Source organism: Triturus cristatus, chromosome 8 (assembly GCF_964204655.1).
Source record: "Triturus cristatus chromosome 8, aTriCri1.1, whole genome shotgun sequence".
Lineage (NCBI taxonomy): Eukaryota > Metazoa > Chordata > Amphibia > Caudata > Salamandridae > Triturus > Triturus cristatus.
Genome location: NC_140591.1, coordinates 1,474,726,996 through 1,474,745,225, shown reverse-complemented (window position 1 = coordinate 1,474,745,225; position 18,230 = coordinate 1,474,726,996). Strand labels below are relative to the sequence as shown.

The window sequence follows — 18,230 nt, the reverse complement described above, 5'->3', positions numbered from 1 at the left end:
TCAGCAGGGCTCAGATGGTTCAGAGTTCGGGGAGCCGCGACAGCGTCAGCAGGGCTCAGATGGTTCAGAGTTCGGGGAGCCGCGACAGCGTCAGCAGGGCTCAGATGGTTCAGAGTTCGGGGAGCCGCGACCGCGTCAGCAGGGCTCAGGTGGTTTCAGAGTTCGGGTAGCGTTCTTCGGTTTGGGGAGCGATCGAGCCGCAACCAGGTCAGCAGGCTCTCGTCAGTCCAGGTCTTCTCTGCCTCCCGTCCCTTCCGCACCCCTTGTTATACTTCCCCTCCTCTTTGAAGTCCGGGGTCCTCGCCGAGAGGGGTCTTGGTGCCTGGGGGGGCGGTGTGTTGGGGCTTCCTGTCGCTCGGCCCTTTGATCTGTTTAGGTGGGTCCGGGAGGGACTCCAGACACCCAGCAGGCGAGGCAGCCGCTCACCGGGGGCCTGGTGGTCGATCGAAACCTCCCTTGGGGAAGAGACCAGAGGTGTGACAGGGTCGGCGCCTCTCGGTCTGGCTTGGGGGGGTTTCACTCTTCCTCGGCCGGGCATGCGTGTTGGGGGTCTGGCCGGCCATCGGGATGTTGGGCCATGGTGGCCGGAAGTCTGTGACATGGAGGATCGGTGCGGTTGCAGGGTGGCTTGCTGGCGGGAGGGCCCACGCCACGAGGCCGGTCTCACAGTCACCAGAGGTGTCCCCAGTATATATGAATGTCATCACAACATTATAAACGTACCACTACCTATTGCCAAATATATATTTAAAGTACCAAACTGACCACAACCGAGGACCTGTTATAAAACTGGAAGAGTATTGTAGTCTTATTTTCTACTGAGTTCAACAATGTGTATTTCATACAAACAATTTTACGTATGCTGTGTAAATGCCAGTCCAGTATACTCATGACAGTTGTTCTTCAACAGTAGAAGGAGGAGAAGAAGGTTTCAGATATATCCCTCTATAGTCTTCCCACCTTTTCCAAATTTTAAAATGCTTCTGAGGGCATCCTCTCGCTTCAAAGACCGGGATTTCTAGACCCATACAAGAGTCCAAGCCCTTCTTCCAAACCCTAGTCAGTGGCGGGGATTCATCTTTCCAGGCCCGGGCGAAATCTCTTTTAGCTAACGTAAGGCCAAGTAACAATAGGTAACGCTTGTACCTGTTACCACTCATACCCTCCGTAATATGCAGCATGGCTAGTCACAGAGAAAATGGAACATCCCACCCCAAGACCTCAGATAGACACAAAATCACTCCCCTCCAGAACCTCAACAGTGTTGGGCAGGACCAAACCGAATGCAGAAAAGTACCCTCCATAGACCCACACCGCAAGCAATGTGGGGATGCAATCAAGCCAGCACGCCACAGTCTGTGCCTAGTGTAATAGGCTCTATGTAGATATTTAAACTGGATAAGGCATAGGCGGGCTGCTATTACTGCACTACGCGGAGATTCCAATCGAAAGCCTTATTAATGTCTGCAAGGAGGAGCGCAGCCGGGCCCCCAAGTCTGTCAACTGCAGCTATAGCGTTGTGTGCGCGTCTGATGTTATGCCGTCTAGCGCGGCCAGGCATAAACCCTGCCTGATCTGGATTAACCAAATCCGTGATATGGGGGACCAGGCGGTTGGCGATCACCTTGGCCAAAAGTTTGGCCTCTACATTGAGCAGAGAGATTGGGTGATATGACAAGTATTGTTCCGGGGGTCAACCCGGTTTCAAGAATACAACAATCTCCGCATGCCTCCAGGCCGGCGGGAGACTCCCGCCTTCCACGGACGCCTCGAGAGCCGCCAAACAGGGAGTTAACAATTGCGGATGATACTTCATAAAAAATTAATATGGGAAGCCGCTCGGACCAGGCACCTTTCCCACTCGCATATCGAGTAGTGCGGTTTATAATTCCTCCACCGACAAGGGTACATCTAACGTCTCCCGCATCTCATCAGATAGAGCCCAAGGGGGAAAGTATCAATGAATTTCTGGACGAATTCTGCAGGGATGGTTTCATGGGGAGCATACAATTCTTCAAAGTATATGGCAAAGCAATCAGCAATGAGTGACGGGTCCATAGGAGTTTACCCATCTGAACTCGGTACACTCAGGAGTGTCTGGGGGCGCAACGTCTGTTGACACAGACGATGCAGCAATGCACTGGATTTGTCCCCCCACTGGTATATCCAGCTTCGGGTGGCATGATAACAAAGCCAGGCCTCATCCAGGATCTCTCTGGCGTACGTCTGCTGCATGTTCTACAATTGTCTGCGAGCAATATGTCCCTCTTCATCTTTACTCACGCACTCCAGGGAAAGCAACTGGGCTTTAATTTGCAACAATTTATCACGGCACTGTCGGCGTCTCACGGTGCAAAAAGCAATGTCTGTTCCCCTAAGAGTGGGCTTAATCACCTCCCGTATAATAACTGGAGAGTCTACCATACCCGCGTTCTACCCAAAACCATGGGCTACCTGTACAATGTTCCATATATCACAATGAACCTACCCTGGGGGTCCGGCCATGTCTTGCTGTATATAAAGGGGACGCTACAATGTATGAGGATCGCAACCCCCCGGGAACCTCAAGTGAATCCGGCATGATAAATTTGTGCATAGCCAAACCTCCCCAGACAAGGTGTCTTGGTGCCCATTAGGTGGGTCTCCTGAATGAATAAAATATCAGCTTTGTAGCGCTTGGCCTGCCGCAACACAGCGTCCCGTTTGATCTGATCAAGTTGGCCGTTAATATTCCGACTAATAACTTGGAGCTCCCTGCCCCTATTCCCAGTCGGGTCTTGCATCATGACTGACACTGAGGCATATAAATGGGTATGACTAATTGAGTGGCGAATGCAATCCCAGAATCACACATATAAGGAGATACAGTGGCATCAATAGAACACAACAAAAATTCCCAATCAAATTTCCCGACAAACCCCCCACTCCAATACCTCACAAACATGGAAGTATCTGTCGCCGCCTGATATAGCCCCAAGCCAAATCAGGGGGTAGTGGGGACAATCAGCCAATGGATCCCCAGTATGAGTCTCCTGCACATAGTGAAAACTAGGGCTCAGGGACTCATTATACTATGAAAGCCTGCATAGACATATCGTTTTGGTGTCATATAGCTTGAATAGTTACAGTTTTCGGAGATGCATTGTTCATGATGCTGAAGGTTCTGCCTGATCATCGGATGGTCTCTTACGGGATTTACTACGAGTCTTGGACCTTTTCTTAGAGCACGAACGACGTCGCTGCCTACCATCTGTCGCGAGGGGACCGCATCCGGGTCCACTGGATGAGGAGTCCTTGTCATTCCGGGGTGGAGTTTGAGGTTGAATCATCACAGTTTCTTCAAGCCATTGGAATACCTCCTCTGGAGACTCGAAAAAGTAGGTGTGCAACTGGTACGCCACCCGCAGGCAAGCCGGGTACAGCAGGGAGTATGGTAGCTTGAGACCATTAAGAAGAGCCTTAGGCTCAAGAAATGACTGTCTGCGCTGCTGTACAAGCCTGGTGTGGTCCAGCGATCTTAAAATGTGCTGGGAATCGTAAGTAAGAGAATCCTTCACTCTCGCCTTTTGTAGGATTGTTTTTCCATCCTTATAATTAAGGAGACGGGCAATTATTTGGCAAGGACGGCCACCCGGCAGTGGCTTCTGCAGTAACGCTCGATGGGCGCACTCCAACACAAAGCATGGGGAAAGCGCATCTGGTGCAAGCCATCCCTGAGCCACGCGGCGAGAAACTCTTCTGCATTGTTTCCTTTCTGCGAGCGTGTCCCTCTGCATCGTCCACTCGTGTCGCCAAGCCCCGGGTGAGTGTTTCAAGAGTAGCCACTTTTTTCTTTAATGTGCCCACTGTGTCCTCCACATTCGAAATTCGGGACTCTGTTTCTGCAATACGTTGCACGGCGTTCCGGAGATCTCGCCGAAGCAACATAACATCTGCGCCCACAACATCTTTCTTGGTCTCCGGTGTTGCTCTTGACTGCGTGATCGCTGCCAATAGAGCCGCATTATCCAGCATAGGTGCCTCCGGGCCACCCAGAGAAGGTCCTGAAGCTACTATCCCAGTATATTTATCTAATGTGCATTGTTTGGAGGATGAACCAGGCGGCTTGACCTTTGCCATTGTAGAGCACTGCGGGGTAAAAGGGGGTGGGGGGCGATCCAGAAACTGGGACACAGCTATCTTCTGCTGCGCTTGTAGGAAGGAGTTAGATGGCAAGCACCAGGTATGGGGCCTACAGCGGGGGGAGGGCTAGACCAGGTGGGGCCACCGCACTCACAAGCCGCACCAAACCTCGTTCAACTTCCTCCGCGAGCTAGGCACCCCAACCTCCCCTAACGGGCGTCAAAGCACAACCCGCATTCCCCAGCACAACGATGATGCAGGCCGTAAATCAGGGCTCCCCCACAGCCAGCGCCAGGCACAGCACGCCACAAAGGTAAATATGAAGGGTAGTAGGCACATCAGTGGCACTTCGCACTGCCAACTAAGCAGAGCACCAGATGCTCCAGCAGGATGATCTGTGTTAGCGTGCTGTTTAGCAAATGCCTGGGTAATAGTCTCGCAGCAAGCATGGGCTCAATATATGTCCCCAAGTGTCTCACCGCCAGTCCTGGCCCTGTATCAAGGCTTTGGCTCCAGCAACTGCCGCAGGGGAGGCCCTGCCCACTAGTCTATACCGGTGCGGTCCAGGAGCCACAGCGTTCACCACCGCAACCCGGCGCGGTCCGACCCGGCCGCCAACACACCTGATGTGATTGGGCCCTCAGGCCCTCATGTGTATAAAGGACTGACGCAGGACACCGAAGTACTGGTACTGTAAACTGGCCACGAGCGCGTGCGCTCGGCCCCTTTTATTGTCAGGGTCACCTGACTGGTGACGCCTGTGGTGGGTGGGTGTTCAGTGTGGGTTACAGGCACAATGGAACACTAGACTGTATCCAGCCGGATACTACATCCCTCCCAAACTTTAATGAAAGTTAAACCAAAATGAAGTCCGAACCTGTGGGAGAAAACACAAGTTCCAAACAAAACATAAATTGGTGATCAGGACTTCCACGTAGTCTCTTGGCTGATGGTCAACTGCCGGCGAGGGTGTTCTGACAGCCGGGACCACTCTGTCTCCTTGGCACGATGTCTGATTGCTCTACGGATGTGTTCTTTTGGACTTACATCGTGGAAGTGCGCCTCACAATCTCTTTCTAGTACTGCCATCGGTGGAAGTGTGGGTGGAATGGTGGTGGACCACTGTTTGTTCTATTTTCCGCTGGGCGCCCTGGTAGAGGTGTTTCCTCCGACTAGTAGTTGAGTAGTTGTCTTCTTCCAGGACTCACCGTTGCAGGATATCCCTCTCACGGATACCCCTCTCTCGTGAGTGTCCCCTCTCACTGGACGACCCGGAGGCCCTTTGTTGCCAGGTTTCCACTGGACCGGTGGACCGCCGCCTTGTGGCTCCACTCGCGTTGGGGGAGTCGCTACAGGTCCTCTTTCCGTGTCCGAAGTTCCGCCTGAAAGGGTGCTGTTGGCACTTGGTCCTTCGCGCTCTGCCTTTGTTCTCCCAGGAGCTTCAGAGCCAGCTTCAACAGTCCATCTCTCGTCTTGGGGAACCGCTGCCACCGGTGTCCCTGAGGCCTCTGCCCCTTGGATGTCCACGGTCCTGTTTCTGTGACGTCCCAGAGGTGGTTGTTACCAACGGACCGGCCTGCTCGCCTCTGTCGTCCCCGGGTGACCTTCGGGTTTGCGCATCGACATATACTCCCAGTGGTGCTGACGTTGTTCCCAGGTACTGAGTCCGGCTGTCCATGCACCTTCTCACTCCCCTCTTCGGGTACTCCTTCTGGTGTGTGTGTTGATCTGTCACGCACACCTCTGTGCTCTTCTCCTTTCCTCTTCGGGTGTTCTCCTTCTGGTGTGTGTGTTGATCTGTCACGCACACCTCTGTGCTCTTCTCCTTTCCTCTTCGGGTGTTCTCCTTCTCCTTCCATTGCGACGTGATCCAGTCTTCCTGCCTTATTGCTCGTCCTTACCAGGCTTCTTCGTGTAGCGTGCACTCTACGCGTTTCCCTCTGGTCTAGTCCCGCCACTAGGACACTGTCTTCCTTTCACTCTGTGACTGGATCGGTCGTCGCGACCTTCTGTCTCGTAGTTGCTTCTGATTTCGAGTGATGTTGATGTTGCTGGACCTCTTGTCCTTCTCCTCCTGGTCCTCTTTGCGGACCTTTCATGGGGTCCTCTTCATTGATGTCCCCTCGGACTTCCTCTTCTCTCCGGCTCTGACCCTTGGCAGGTCAGTGTGCTCTCCGACCTCTTGTAGGTCTGTATCCTCCTTGCGACCAACTGGTGGTCAGCGTCGTCCTCCTTGCGACCATCTTGCTGGTCGGCTTCTTCCTCCTTGCGACCATCTTGATGGTTGGCTTCGTCCTCCTTGCGACCATCTTGGTGGTCGGCTTCGTCCTCCTTGCGACCATCTTGGGTGGTCTGCAACCTTCGCGCGACCAACTGGGTGGCCGGCAACCTTCGCGCGACCATCTGGGTGGTCGGCTTCTTCCTCCTTGCGACCATCTTGCTGGTCGGCTTCTGGTGGTCGTGCACCCACTCCTTTCATTCTCTCGCTGTGTCAGTGCTTCCGCGCGCTTCTGACTGCGCTCTCGTCAGTTGCTTCCGTGGACGCACTTGCTGCGCACTTCCTTCTGATCCTCTTGGGACTTGCTGTTTTGACGAGTCTCTTTAACCTTGCCACCCAAGGTTCTGCACTCTGGTGTCTTCACTCTTGCGGCGACTACCCCTGGCCAGTAGGTGTCACCGCACTCCACGCAACCTTGTCAGCAGGTTCTTTTCTCTGGAGGGCCTCTGGTGTGCGCACTTGTCCGCGTTTTCCACTCGGGTGCGGGCGGTCGTGCTTACTCCACTCTGCTCTCCTGTGTTGCAGCTTTTCCCCTCGGTGCTGTGCATTCCCCGTGGCACCTTTCCCTCCTTTCGCTGTACTCCACTTGCGCAGCCTGATCCTGCTCCTCCATTCCGATCAAATAGTATGCCTCAATTCTCTTCCTTGTGTCCCGGTGCTGTTGCACTCACTGCTCCATGCATTCGCACCTTTATTGTTCCAGGGGGCGCAGTACCTTGAATGGCCACTAGATGGCGCTGCAGTTTCTTTTTTTTTCGACTTGGGCCCTGCAGCTCTACTGCTCCAGGGCTGCCGGCCTTTCCCAGAGCCTCCACTACTTCCTTTGCCTTGGAAACTATCACCCCGGGAGCAGAGGGAAGGAGGGCAGTCCAGCTCGTGGTGAGTGCACTTTTTTTTTTTTTTTTTTTGCTTATTTATCTTCGTTAGCGCACCCAGGCATTTGGTTTAAGTGTGGTCGGGGCACTTCTGTGCGGCCGCTATTTTTTTTTTTTATCACGGGGCTCAGTTGAGCCGTCAGGGAAATCCTCAATGCCGGTGCGCAGGGTCCAGCGCTTCACCGGTGCATCACCCACTCTCCCTCGCTGCGAACTCTGCCTTCAATACAAAGCCTGCCCCCGCCTATTGCTGCCAGGTCGCTCTTTGCCGCATGCTTTCACTCTCCTCCTCGTGGGGTGGGCACCTCGCGCTCTCTTTCAGTTCAACTGCGCGTTCGCTTGGGGGAGGGGCCCTACCTCTACCATCATTCCCTGCAACATTCCGCCTCTCTTGCGGGCCCCTCAGGCCTCCCGCTCTGTCTCCTTTCTCCTGAAGGCGGGGAGGGTGACACTCACCGGCTGTCAGTCCTGCTCTGTTTTCACTGCGGCCAGATATTCTCTGGGCCAGGCGCGGCCACTTCTCTGGGCACTCGCAGGTCGACGGACATCGCCGGAGCACTCCGCTTCAGCCCAGTGAGTTGCTTTCCCGGGTCTTCGTACGGAGGAGGGGGGGGGGGGATTTTGTGGGGTGGGTGTCGGAGTCCCTCCGCTTGGCCGCCTTCCGCTTCGCACCCCGCCGCCGCAGCCTCACCTTGCATACGCTGCGCGGCGAGGGTGTCGGCACTGTCCCCAATTACTGCGGGTGGGCTCCGCTTTTCGTTTCTGCTTCTTCCGCCCCCCGCGTCAGGTCTTCTGGCTTCACGGACCGCGCGGGGGGGGGGGGGTGGTTTGCCGGTGCGCTCTTCCGCCGCCTCATGCGGCGACAGCCCTCTCCTTCGGGCACAGTCTCTCTCTGCCTCACTTCGCTGTCGGACGCGGGGTGGACTCCCGCGGACCGTGCCGCGCTCCGGGCAGGCCACGCTTGGCACCCAACCTCCTCCTATTCACCTTGGGGCATTTGCTCGCCCGCAGGTCTCCGCGGCGGTGCGGGGTGGGCTCCCGGTCACCGTCTTCGCGCCTGGGGCTCCTCACATGCCCGCAGGCGATCGGGCGCTTCTCGCCTACTGGGGGCCTTCACGCCTGCGGCCCTCTCCCTTTTCTATTAGCTGGGCTGCTGAACGCCAGGGCACAGCCCCCTCGTCGCCAATGTGGTGATTGGGCCCTCAGGCCCTCATGTGCATAAAGGACTGACGCAGGACACCGAAGTACTGGTACTGTAAACTGGCCACGAGCACGTGCGCTCGGCCCCTTTTATTGTCAGGGTCACCTGACTGGTGACGCCTGTGGTGGGTGGGTGTTCAGTGTGGGTTACAGGCACAATGGAACACTAGACTGTATCCAGCCGGATACTACAACACCCACTGCAGCCAGGTCTATAGTGGATTCGGGGCTCGAAGTCCACACGGTCCCCACCGCTGAGAAGTAACAGGCCACCGAGTGCAGGTGGATGAAAGCATCCGCTGCCCCTCACTCCTAGTTCTCAGCTATGCAACGGCCACCATGCGGCACAAGGCAGCCCTCCCACCACCGCCCCGCAGCCACCACTCACCGGCCAAGCAACGGAGTCCAGGCTGGATCTACTTGGCTAGGTCAGGTCTTGAAGAAGGGGGCACCACTCAGCCCGCACACTGCGCCACACAGCGGGCCCAGGTGCCACGGATGCGGCCGCAATGGGGAGGCAGTGTCTCCAGGCATCCGCAGGCGCCGAGTCAGGAAGTTGCACACTTAAACTGAAGGATAAGCAACGGATTAATGGCAGGCTACGGGAGCCTCGCTAGAGCACGTCTGCCATGTTAGACGGCCAAGCCATGCCCCCCTAGAAGAAACAATGTTAAGAAGATGGTGTTCTTGTGTGTCCTTGCAAAACAATCATTTGATGGTGAACAACATTTTTACTAGTATGTGGTGAACGTGAATACTCATTTTGAACACTTGGACCCTATATGTGTGGTCACTTTGATCTTAGATAGGAAGACAGGACCATGCGTTTGTTATTTCTGATAATAGCATGAAAGTAATGTTTTTGCAGCAGTCACTCCTGTGATGTGCTCTTCAGAGAGTTGAGTATTAGGTCAGGGTGTATATAGCATGAAACCATGGACACAAAATTAGTCACAGATCTCCATAAACGATCAAGCATCATCAATGGTCTGATTAAGGTAGCAATAAAAGTGCCTTCACTGCACGCGCCCCTAGCCCAGCCTTCTGCAACCAGTAGCTCAGCTACTGGTATCTCTCCAGTTACCTATAAGTAGCATTCCTGTGTGCAGCCCAGCCCAGCCTACTAAATTCGAAGCTTTTTTTGGTTGAATTAATATCGGAAAAACAAAATTGAAAAATATGGATTTGAGATTAAAATTTGTGTATTTTCAGAATTCATAGGCTGATGTTTGGAGAAACACACATGGAATTCCAAAATATAGTTAAAGCAGATTTTTCAATGATAACTCATTTGGTGTTGAAGAGACCTATTACTAGTATTAATACTTTGTGCCGGGGACATTGCAGCTGTGGCTGTTATCTATTACCCATGTGGAAGCATTCAACATAGTCAAAGCTTTAGTAATATCACGGCTGGCAACCATGCCAGACAAGTAGCTGGGAATCCTGTGTGTGGTGACAACTAATGTAATCCTGCCTGCTGTGATCACTAATAAAACACTAATAATATTTAGTAAGTCAGGATAATTTTCATTCAACATAAATAGCTCTTATTACAAAAAAGGTTGGAGACCCCTGCCCTAGCCCAAACTTATGGCTCCATTATCACTTATGCCCAGGGCTTTAAGTGGGCCCGGTCCTGCCGGTGCTGAGCACTGGCAGTTTTAATAAGCATTTGTAAATGCATTAGGTTTCGCCTATGGGATTAATAATAAGTCAAGAGGCGTGAGAGCAGTGTATGAGTGCATGGAAAATGGTGTGAGTGCTCTCTGTGCAGGGTGAGTGGTGCATGAATGAAGGTTGATAAGTGAGTGCAGGTCGAAAGTGTCTCAATGCATGGTGATTGATCTGTGTTCAGTGCAGAATGAAAATTGTTTGAGTGTACAAGATGAAACATTTTACCCTGTACAAGGTAAGAGGAGTGCGAGTATAGGGTGAGCGGTATATCAATAGCATAAGTGCAGGATGAGTGGTTTGAGTTCGTGGGGAGAGGTATGTCAATGGTGTGCGAGTGCATTGTCAGGAGTGTTTGAGTGGTGGAAGAACAGTCTCTGACTGCCAGAGCAATGTCAGGGTGCCTATGCAGAGTAGATGGTAGATGAGTGTGCAGGGTGAGCAGTGTCTGAGAACATGTGAAAGGTATGTAAGTGCAGTACAAAGTTACAAAGTGAGGCAAAGCCGTGCTGTGTCCTAATATGCTGAGGACAGCTGCCTGGGCACTGCTCACTACACCCGGCTCCTGGTTGAGCTTAGCGGGATTAAACTGTTCTTATGAAAAGCACTCTAATACCGATTGGGTGTATTTTACTGTAATAAAAGATTCCTTTTCCATAACAAATCACCTCAATTAAGATGTTTTGGGCATGGCTGGCACTTCTTGGATAGCAATCAATGTTTTGGGTAGTGGAGAAGTACACAAGTAACAAGATGGGCCTACGGCTTCAATAAAACTGCAGAAATTAAACTGTGGAAACAGTTGAGAATAATACTTCCTGTGGTATAAGGGCTTACACCAATAATAGTTTATGCCCACCTGGGCAAAGTGTCATGCAGCACATAACCCCACGCAATCATCATAAGACTCGAGCTAAGAACAATGCAGCATTGTTCCCACTCTCTAGGTCATATTGTTTCCAGGAAATCTAATAACTGGGTCATCCTTCCATTAAAAAGTGTCTGTTTAAACGATTGCAACTTGCATATTGTACCTCTGGAAGTGCATAACTCTGCCACTCCCTTTGCACTTTATATACATTGTAAATAAAAACGAATGAAGCATCCTGCCTGAATTCATCATTTTTGTCGCTCCGTCTTCCCACAGTCACGATATAAACACATTTATCTGCTCAGCACGTGGCTTCTAATCCAACAATGCGCGATAACATTTTATTTAACTGTACAAATAGCAGCGATACGTCACAGCTTTACTTGATATGATAACTGACCTTTACAAACTGCTATAGAAAAATGTGCACCAAAAACAACTGCCCAATTTATCCCCACCACGGGAGAGGATGTGGTCCGTCGGCTGCGCTGCCGCCTTTGGTGCTGGAAGCCAGGGTTCGAGCCTCGAGGTCGCGTCCACATCCTGTGATTCTGGGCACATCCCTTAATCTCCCCGTGCCTGAATGTGTAATGTAAATACGGTGCTCATGTAAAGCGCTCCAATACCTTCGGGTCGAGTTTGCGCTATATAAATATGCAAAAAAACAAAGATATAGTTCAGCCACACTGTATGTTTTGCATCGAGGTGCTGCAGTTGGCTTTGACAGATGGACAGAACGCATACCACTGATTCAAACACAAGGTGAGAGAGAAGAGCGAGGGGGAAAGACACACGAGAGACAATCTGGAACTTGTTATTGGACTTTTGTTAGTTCACACAAGTTCTTCGTCTTCATGCGTATTTTTTCAATTATGGCACTCGTCTTTCATGTGATGATTCTGTTTGTCTCTTTGGTTCTTTCAATCGTAATGGCCATTTCGAAGAACTTGTGTGTCGAACTAACAAAAGCCCGATAACAAGCACAGCGCGAATGAAGTATACACGAAGATTTCGCCGCGCAAAATACACAGATTGTTAAAGAGTTTCAGCAAGCTTTGAGAATGAAGGTTTCACCGGGCTAATCTAAAGCCCTCAGAGTCAATTCTCGGAATATTCTACAGCCAGGGAACCCTTGATCTAAAACTTCCCCCGGCTGAAAGAAAAGGGAGAGAAGATTTAATGGACAAAAAACACACACCATTGCCCAGAAACCCCCGTTGTTGTAAAAAATCAAGAGCTCTGATGAGAGTCCGTATATTGAGTATTAGAGACTTCAAACGCGTTGGCTTTATTATGATTTATGATATAAACATGGAGGAATTTTGAATTGATTTTTTCTGTCAGGACATAAGATAAATTCTATGTACTTGATGTCAATATTTTCCCCGTGCTTTTCTCTCTCTTTTTTGCCGTTTCTTCTAATTGAGATGTTAATATATATAGCACCACTTGAAAATTGATGAAATAATATTGATGTGTGAAATATAACTGTATTAGGATAATTAATTTTGAATTTTCCACATCACTGTCTTATTCTTTGGATGGTATATTTAAAACACAAAATTGTCATTGAATTCATTGTTAATTTTTTGCAAATTATTTGTATACTCAGTATATAGACACCACTGTCTTTCTTCCGCTTTAAATATGAAACAAAGAATCCTTTTATTTAAAAAAAGGTTTAAAACAAAGATATAAATAAAGTACCAGATCAAATAAAAGTAAGATGTTTTGTCTAGCGCTAATTTAATACGCAGAAACAAAATAGGCTCTGGCCCATCCTCTTGGACTATATATGCCATGATGAGCTGCACAAGGCACACAGTAGTGAGGAGTTGAAGGCTGTGTGCACACATACTACCTGATGTTAAGGTCAATAAAACACAGATGTTCAACAATCATGATTTGCTTTGTCTCATTACTCACCTAGAAATAGTTGCGTGTAATCTCATCACGTCTCTGTCTGCCATATGCGGCACCTACACCACCTGCTGCTCTGCGAGGTGGCCGTGGGTCATCCTCCTCATCAGAGTCCGAATCTGTGGTGTCCAATGGGATGCCGCTGGTTGTTGCTAGGTTGTGTAGCAAGGCACAGGTGGCAACAATTTTACAACATATCTCTGGCCTATACTGCTGTGCACCTCCACTTTTGAGTAGGCAGCGGAACGTACTCTTCAGCAGTCCGAATGTCCGCTCCACGACATTGCGTGCTGACTTATGTGCAGCATTGTATCTCCTTTTACTCTGCGTTGCTGGATTGAGATATGGTGTGAGTATAAAGGAGAGCACTGCATATGCGCTGTCACCTACAGGATGAAAGGCAAAAAATTAATCGCTGTCCAATTTCAACAGATCCAAGGAGTCTATCAGAGTGAGTTACATGCATTTACCTAGCAGGCATCCTTCTTCAAATTCGCCCCCAGTGAGATGTGTGTATATTGCACTGTGTCTGAAGATTTAAGAGTTGTGCGTACTACCAGGAAATTTGGCCACAATGTCAGTGATAATGTGTGAGGCATTACATGTGACCTGGACTTTGATTAAATGAAAGGATTTCCTGTTCCTATACACATACTCATTAGCTGAGGGGACAGATTGCAACATGTGTCACATCACTGCACCCACTTACATGTGGAAATAGTGCCATGTGGTAGAAATCCATTTTTGTCTTCTGCAATTCCTGTTGCGTAGTGGGAAACCTGATGTAATGGCGCATTCTCTGAGCCATTGCATCCAGGAAAGTATTAAAAAAGCATGACAGGCAACTTTGGGACACCCCTCCAGCTACAGCTATCACCCACTGGTAGCTTTCTGATGCCAGTAGGTGCAGTGAACACAGGACCTCCACATGTGTTGGAATGGCTTGGGTCCTGCGGGTCTGATGTTCCAGTATTGGATGTAGGTCATCTATCAGGTCTAGTATAGTTGCTGAGTCTAGTCTATACTTCTCATGTATTTCTTCTTCTGTCTTCTGAAACAGGGTAATGCGCACTCTATAAATGCGTTCCTGTCTCCTCCTTCTCTGTGCTGCTGCTTTTATCCACATCCTCCTCGCTATGACATACAGGGCTGCCATTTTGAAAGATTCTGAGGCACTCTGGGCCTGTCTAAATAGTGTGCACCTGGTTACCACCTGCCTTGAGTTGGTGGTAATTTGCGAGTTCCAAATTGCAATTTTTGGTTCATTTGCAATTTCTGAATTTTCATACATTTCTCTGCGATTTCTGAATTGCGAATTCGCTATTTACAATTCGCATTTTTCATATTTGGAAAATAGGAATTCGCAAAAGATGACTTCGCAAAGTTTGAATTCAACAACTTAGAAATTGCAAAGTTTGGATTTGGTATTTTTGCGATTTCAATTTTTGCAAATGAGTTAGCTTTCGAATATTGCAAACAGCCAATTTGCGATCGCAAATGGCAGATTTCTGCGAATCGCACCATTTGCAAGAGCAAAATAGCTTAATACATCTGCCCCATAATCCCCAAACCAGGACTCCCGGCCCGGTTAGCAGGTGAGTTTGAAGAAAGCCCTGGAGTTGGACAGGCTCCCTTCTCTGGTTACAGCCCACCTATCAAGTTTTAGGGCCTGATTATGAGTTGGTCATTATATTCTTACCCGTGTGTAAACTCCTGTTTTTGCATGGATCGGAATTACAATTAAAAGGTATTTAGAGCATCCAGTACTTATCAGATGAGTTAAATACCTCAAACTTCCTTAAATTTCGGCAGATCAAACCTGCCAAAATTTAACAGGGGACATGTGTACAGTATTTATAGAACCATGTGTATTTTGAAGCTTTGAGCATCAAAATCTGCATGTTATTCCCACATTACTGGTAATATGTGCTATTTATCGCACCCTATAAATAACGAACCCTGTGGTATCGTTATTCATCAGGTGTGATAAATTACATCTATACTTGTAATCAGGCCCACGGTGTGGTGGGCAGTGCCTCTCTGAGGTCCAATAGCCCACTTACATGAAGTGTGCAGTGTCGGTGGTTTCACTTTCTCTACCACTTCTCCACTTTGCGCATGTTCTGCAGATCTGTGTTCTTGAGCTACCCCACACTCTGAGGGAAAGTGAGGAAAAGCACGCATAGAGTGCCAGTGATCCTCAACCGGGCAGCCTCCCACCTCAGGGGGAGGCCCCTCACTGACATCCTTCTCTAGTGCACGGTGAATTCAGCGACAAGTTTGTGTTCTTTTTAGGTCTCGTCTAGTCAGTGCATGCACTGCCTCTTGGAGACATGCAGTATCCGATCTGTGGGCTTACAGCCCGCCTATTTCTTTTAATTTGTTTGCTCCTGTGTTCTTCCAAACAGACTGCCTCCACGTGGGTAATCTATGTTTTTGTCCCTCCATCTTCTGTCTTACTCCCTCCCACAGAGCATGGGCATATTACTTGTATCCTTTCACTTTGGTCGTTTTCTGCTCGTGTACACGCACTATTTTTTTTGTTTCTTTCATGCCGTGTTTTGGGAAGGTTTCCTTTTTAGACTTCTGCTCCCTCCATAGCACATACGAGGAATGCTGCTCCTCCTCATGTCCCGTCCACAGATTACCCCCTCCCCCCTAGTACTTTTCTCATTGTTGCTGCTTGGTGTTTTCACCGAGTCTGTAATTCCCTCTGTAGTACTTATGAGGAACGCTGTATATCCTCATGCCCCACCCATAAATGACCCCTCCCTCATCACTGCTTTTCCCATCGTTGCTGCTTGGTGTTTTCACACAGGCTGCTGCTCTCTCTGTATGCTGCTGCTCCTCATATACTGTCCACAGAATACCCCCTCTCCCCGTCACTGCTTTTCCCATCATTGCTGCTTTGTGTTTTCACCGACAGGAATGGCCTTTACAACGTGAGCTGAGCCACGCATGCCGTTTTTCCCTACAAGTGGAACCATGCTTGAATTAATCATGCATCTGCCTTAACCACGCAGATAGCAGCCCAGTGTCCGGATGGGCAGGGAGAGAAACAGGAAGCATCGGAACAGGAAGCTCTGGATGCGGACAGTTAAGTGGGGCTGTGGCTGGGTTTGGGGGAGACATTTTTAGGGGTAGTGGTCGATTTTAGATCTCAGGGCAGGGGGTAATCTTTTTAAAGGGTTCAGGGTTTTAGGGCTCAGGGCAGGGGGGTCAGAGTTGTTTTAAGGGGTGGATGGGGGGTAAGTTTTGGGGCTCAGGGCGGGGGGCTGGAGTCGGGGTCGTTGTTTTGAAGAGAGGCAGGGTTTTAAGGCTCAGGGCGGGGGGGGGGGGTCAGTGTAGTTTTAAAAGCTGGGGCCAGGTTCGGGGGGGGGAGTTTTTAGGGGTAGAGGGCAGGGTTTTAGGCCTCAGGGCGGGGGGAGGGGGGGAGGGTAAGGGATATTGTTATGAGCATGGTGGGGTCAGTTTTGGGGCTCAAGCTGGGGGGGTGAGGTAGGAGGATAGGATTTTAGGGTTTAGGGCAGGGGGGTCGGGGTAGTGGTACTTTACCACACATAACCCTTTAGCAAACATGCCTTAAGAATGAAATTAGTTGTAAATGCATGCATGGTAAAGGCATGCATGATTAAGAGGCATTTGTTGTTGGGACCATGTTGTAGAGGCACGCGTGGTTCAGCTATGCATGCTTCTATCATACAATCCCCTCCGTATGCTGCTACTTCTCATACCCTGTCCACAGATTGTCCCCTCCCCCATCACTGGTTTTCCCATCGCTGCTGCTTAGTTTTTTCACCGAGGCTGTGGCTTCCTCCGTACGCTGCTGCTCCTCATACCCCGTCCACAGATCAGCCTCTCCCCCGGTGCTGTTACTGTGTGGTTCCGCAAAAAGCAATTGTCAAAGCTAATAGGCTCCAAAGGCGAGAACTATTGCCTTTGCCACTGCTTGTATTTCAATGGGCTGGCCAAAGCGCGCACTCCTGTGATAAATCTCTGATAAAAGGTCCACATTCAGGTGAGTGATCAGATGTTTTGGAGCTTCGGACCTGAATTCCTAGAAAAGAAAGCAGGTTATTGCTGGCTGGCTATTTACTTCTATGTTGTCCACTTCGACTTCTACGATGCAGTAAACCATCATGTGGGGGATTGTTTCAGAGAGAGGTGTTTGGAGGTGTTCATAGTGGCCGTGAATGGGCAGATATAAGTCATTGAGGTTTCTCTGGGTCCATTGAAATAGTAATAAGAAAATGCAGCCCTAACAGCTTGGGTTATCTTTGCTCTATAAAAGTTTCTTCTTTCAGATTGATTATTAATCATCGTGACAGCCTCTAATGACTGAGAAAATGGATTGATCGGCTGAGCTTGTACTCTGTTAGGTGCTGTGACAGTCAAACCAATGACTAGAAGAGAAGGAGAAGGACTTCATCTTTGTTGTTTTTGGGCGTCAATTCAGAGTCATGTCTCATTCTGATTATTTGGGAAGGCGGTAAGCAGCATATTCGGCAATGAGTGCCTGATGAGTAGCAGCACCCACGCCAAGCCGTATGAGATTCAAAATCGGTTTGCAAAGCTAGATTCACCATATCTGCAGAGCGCTTGTAATCTGACAGAGCGCTGTGTGACCCCCTTTTCCTGTAAAGGCTCAGTCCCCATCTGGACGTTTGCTGTGGGAAAGTGGAAGAGCACACCCATGGGAGAGGGTTCAGTGTTTTATTCAACTACCCTGTAGGCAGTGCCGGATGAAACCTTGTGGAGACCCCTAGTCAGTGGACATTTCTTCCCCCCGCAAATTATCTCCTAATACCCAATTCACCTGACTTTTCTTTACAAAGTGACAGCTGCCACAAGATGAGTTTTTAAGGTACAAACTGTTATGTGAATCTGATGTCTCTGGTTTATGTACTTTAAGTTGTATTTTGATCTGTTGTTGCGTGGCCCTTTGAAGGAGTGTGGCCCATAGGCCGGTGCCTACTTTGCCTATTTGATAATTTGGAACTGCTATGGGCACTCTTAGACCATCTTAAAACACTGGAGCCAAAAAATGCTGAGAATCACATCTGAGTGGTTTATTTCTTTCCTCCTCGTTGTTATCTTGACACAGTTTTTAAACTTCTTATTAGTTTCAACTTGATAATACAGGGTAACAAGATAGCATTGACGAGCAGTAAATAACATGACATAACAATTGTCATTGAAGGTGTAGTACAGGTACAATAGACAATCGCAGAAGAGACATAGGAAAATTAACGGGGCACCCGGTTTGTCCAGGGTTTAGGAAGGGTGTACG

General features: G+C 49.6%; 1 protein-coding gene across 1 annotated transcript in view; it reads right to left on the bottom strand.

The window, feature by feature from the left end:
* The window catches only part of LOC146805963 (uncharacterized), a 48,087-nt gene extending 40,275 nt beyond the window's left edge, over positions 1–7,812 (bottom strand). Inside the window, exon 1 of the mRNA XM_085623306.1 lies at positions 7,732–7,812. The gene's annotated coding sequence lies outside the window, so the exon portion shown is untranslated. The remainder of the gene's footprint in view (positions 1–7,731) is intronic.
* Between the last annotated feature and the right edge of the window lie 10,418 nt (positions 7,813–18,230).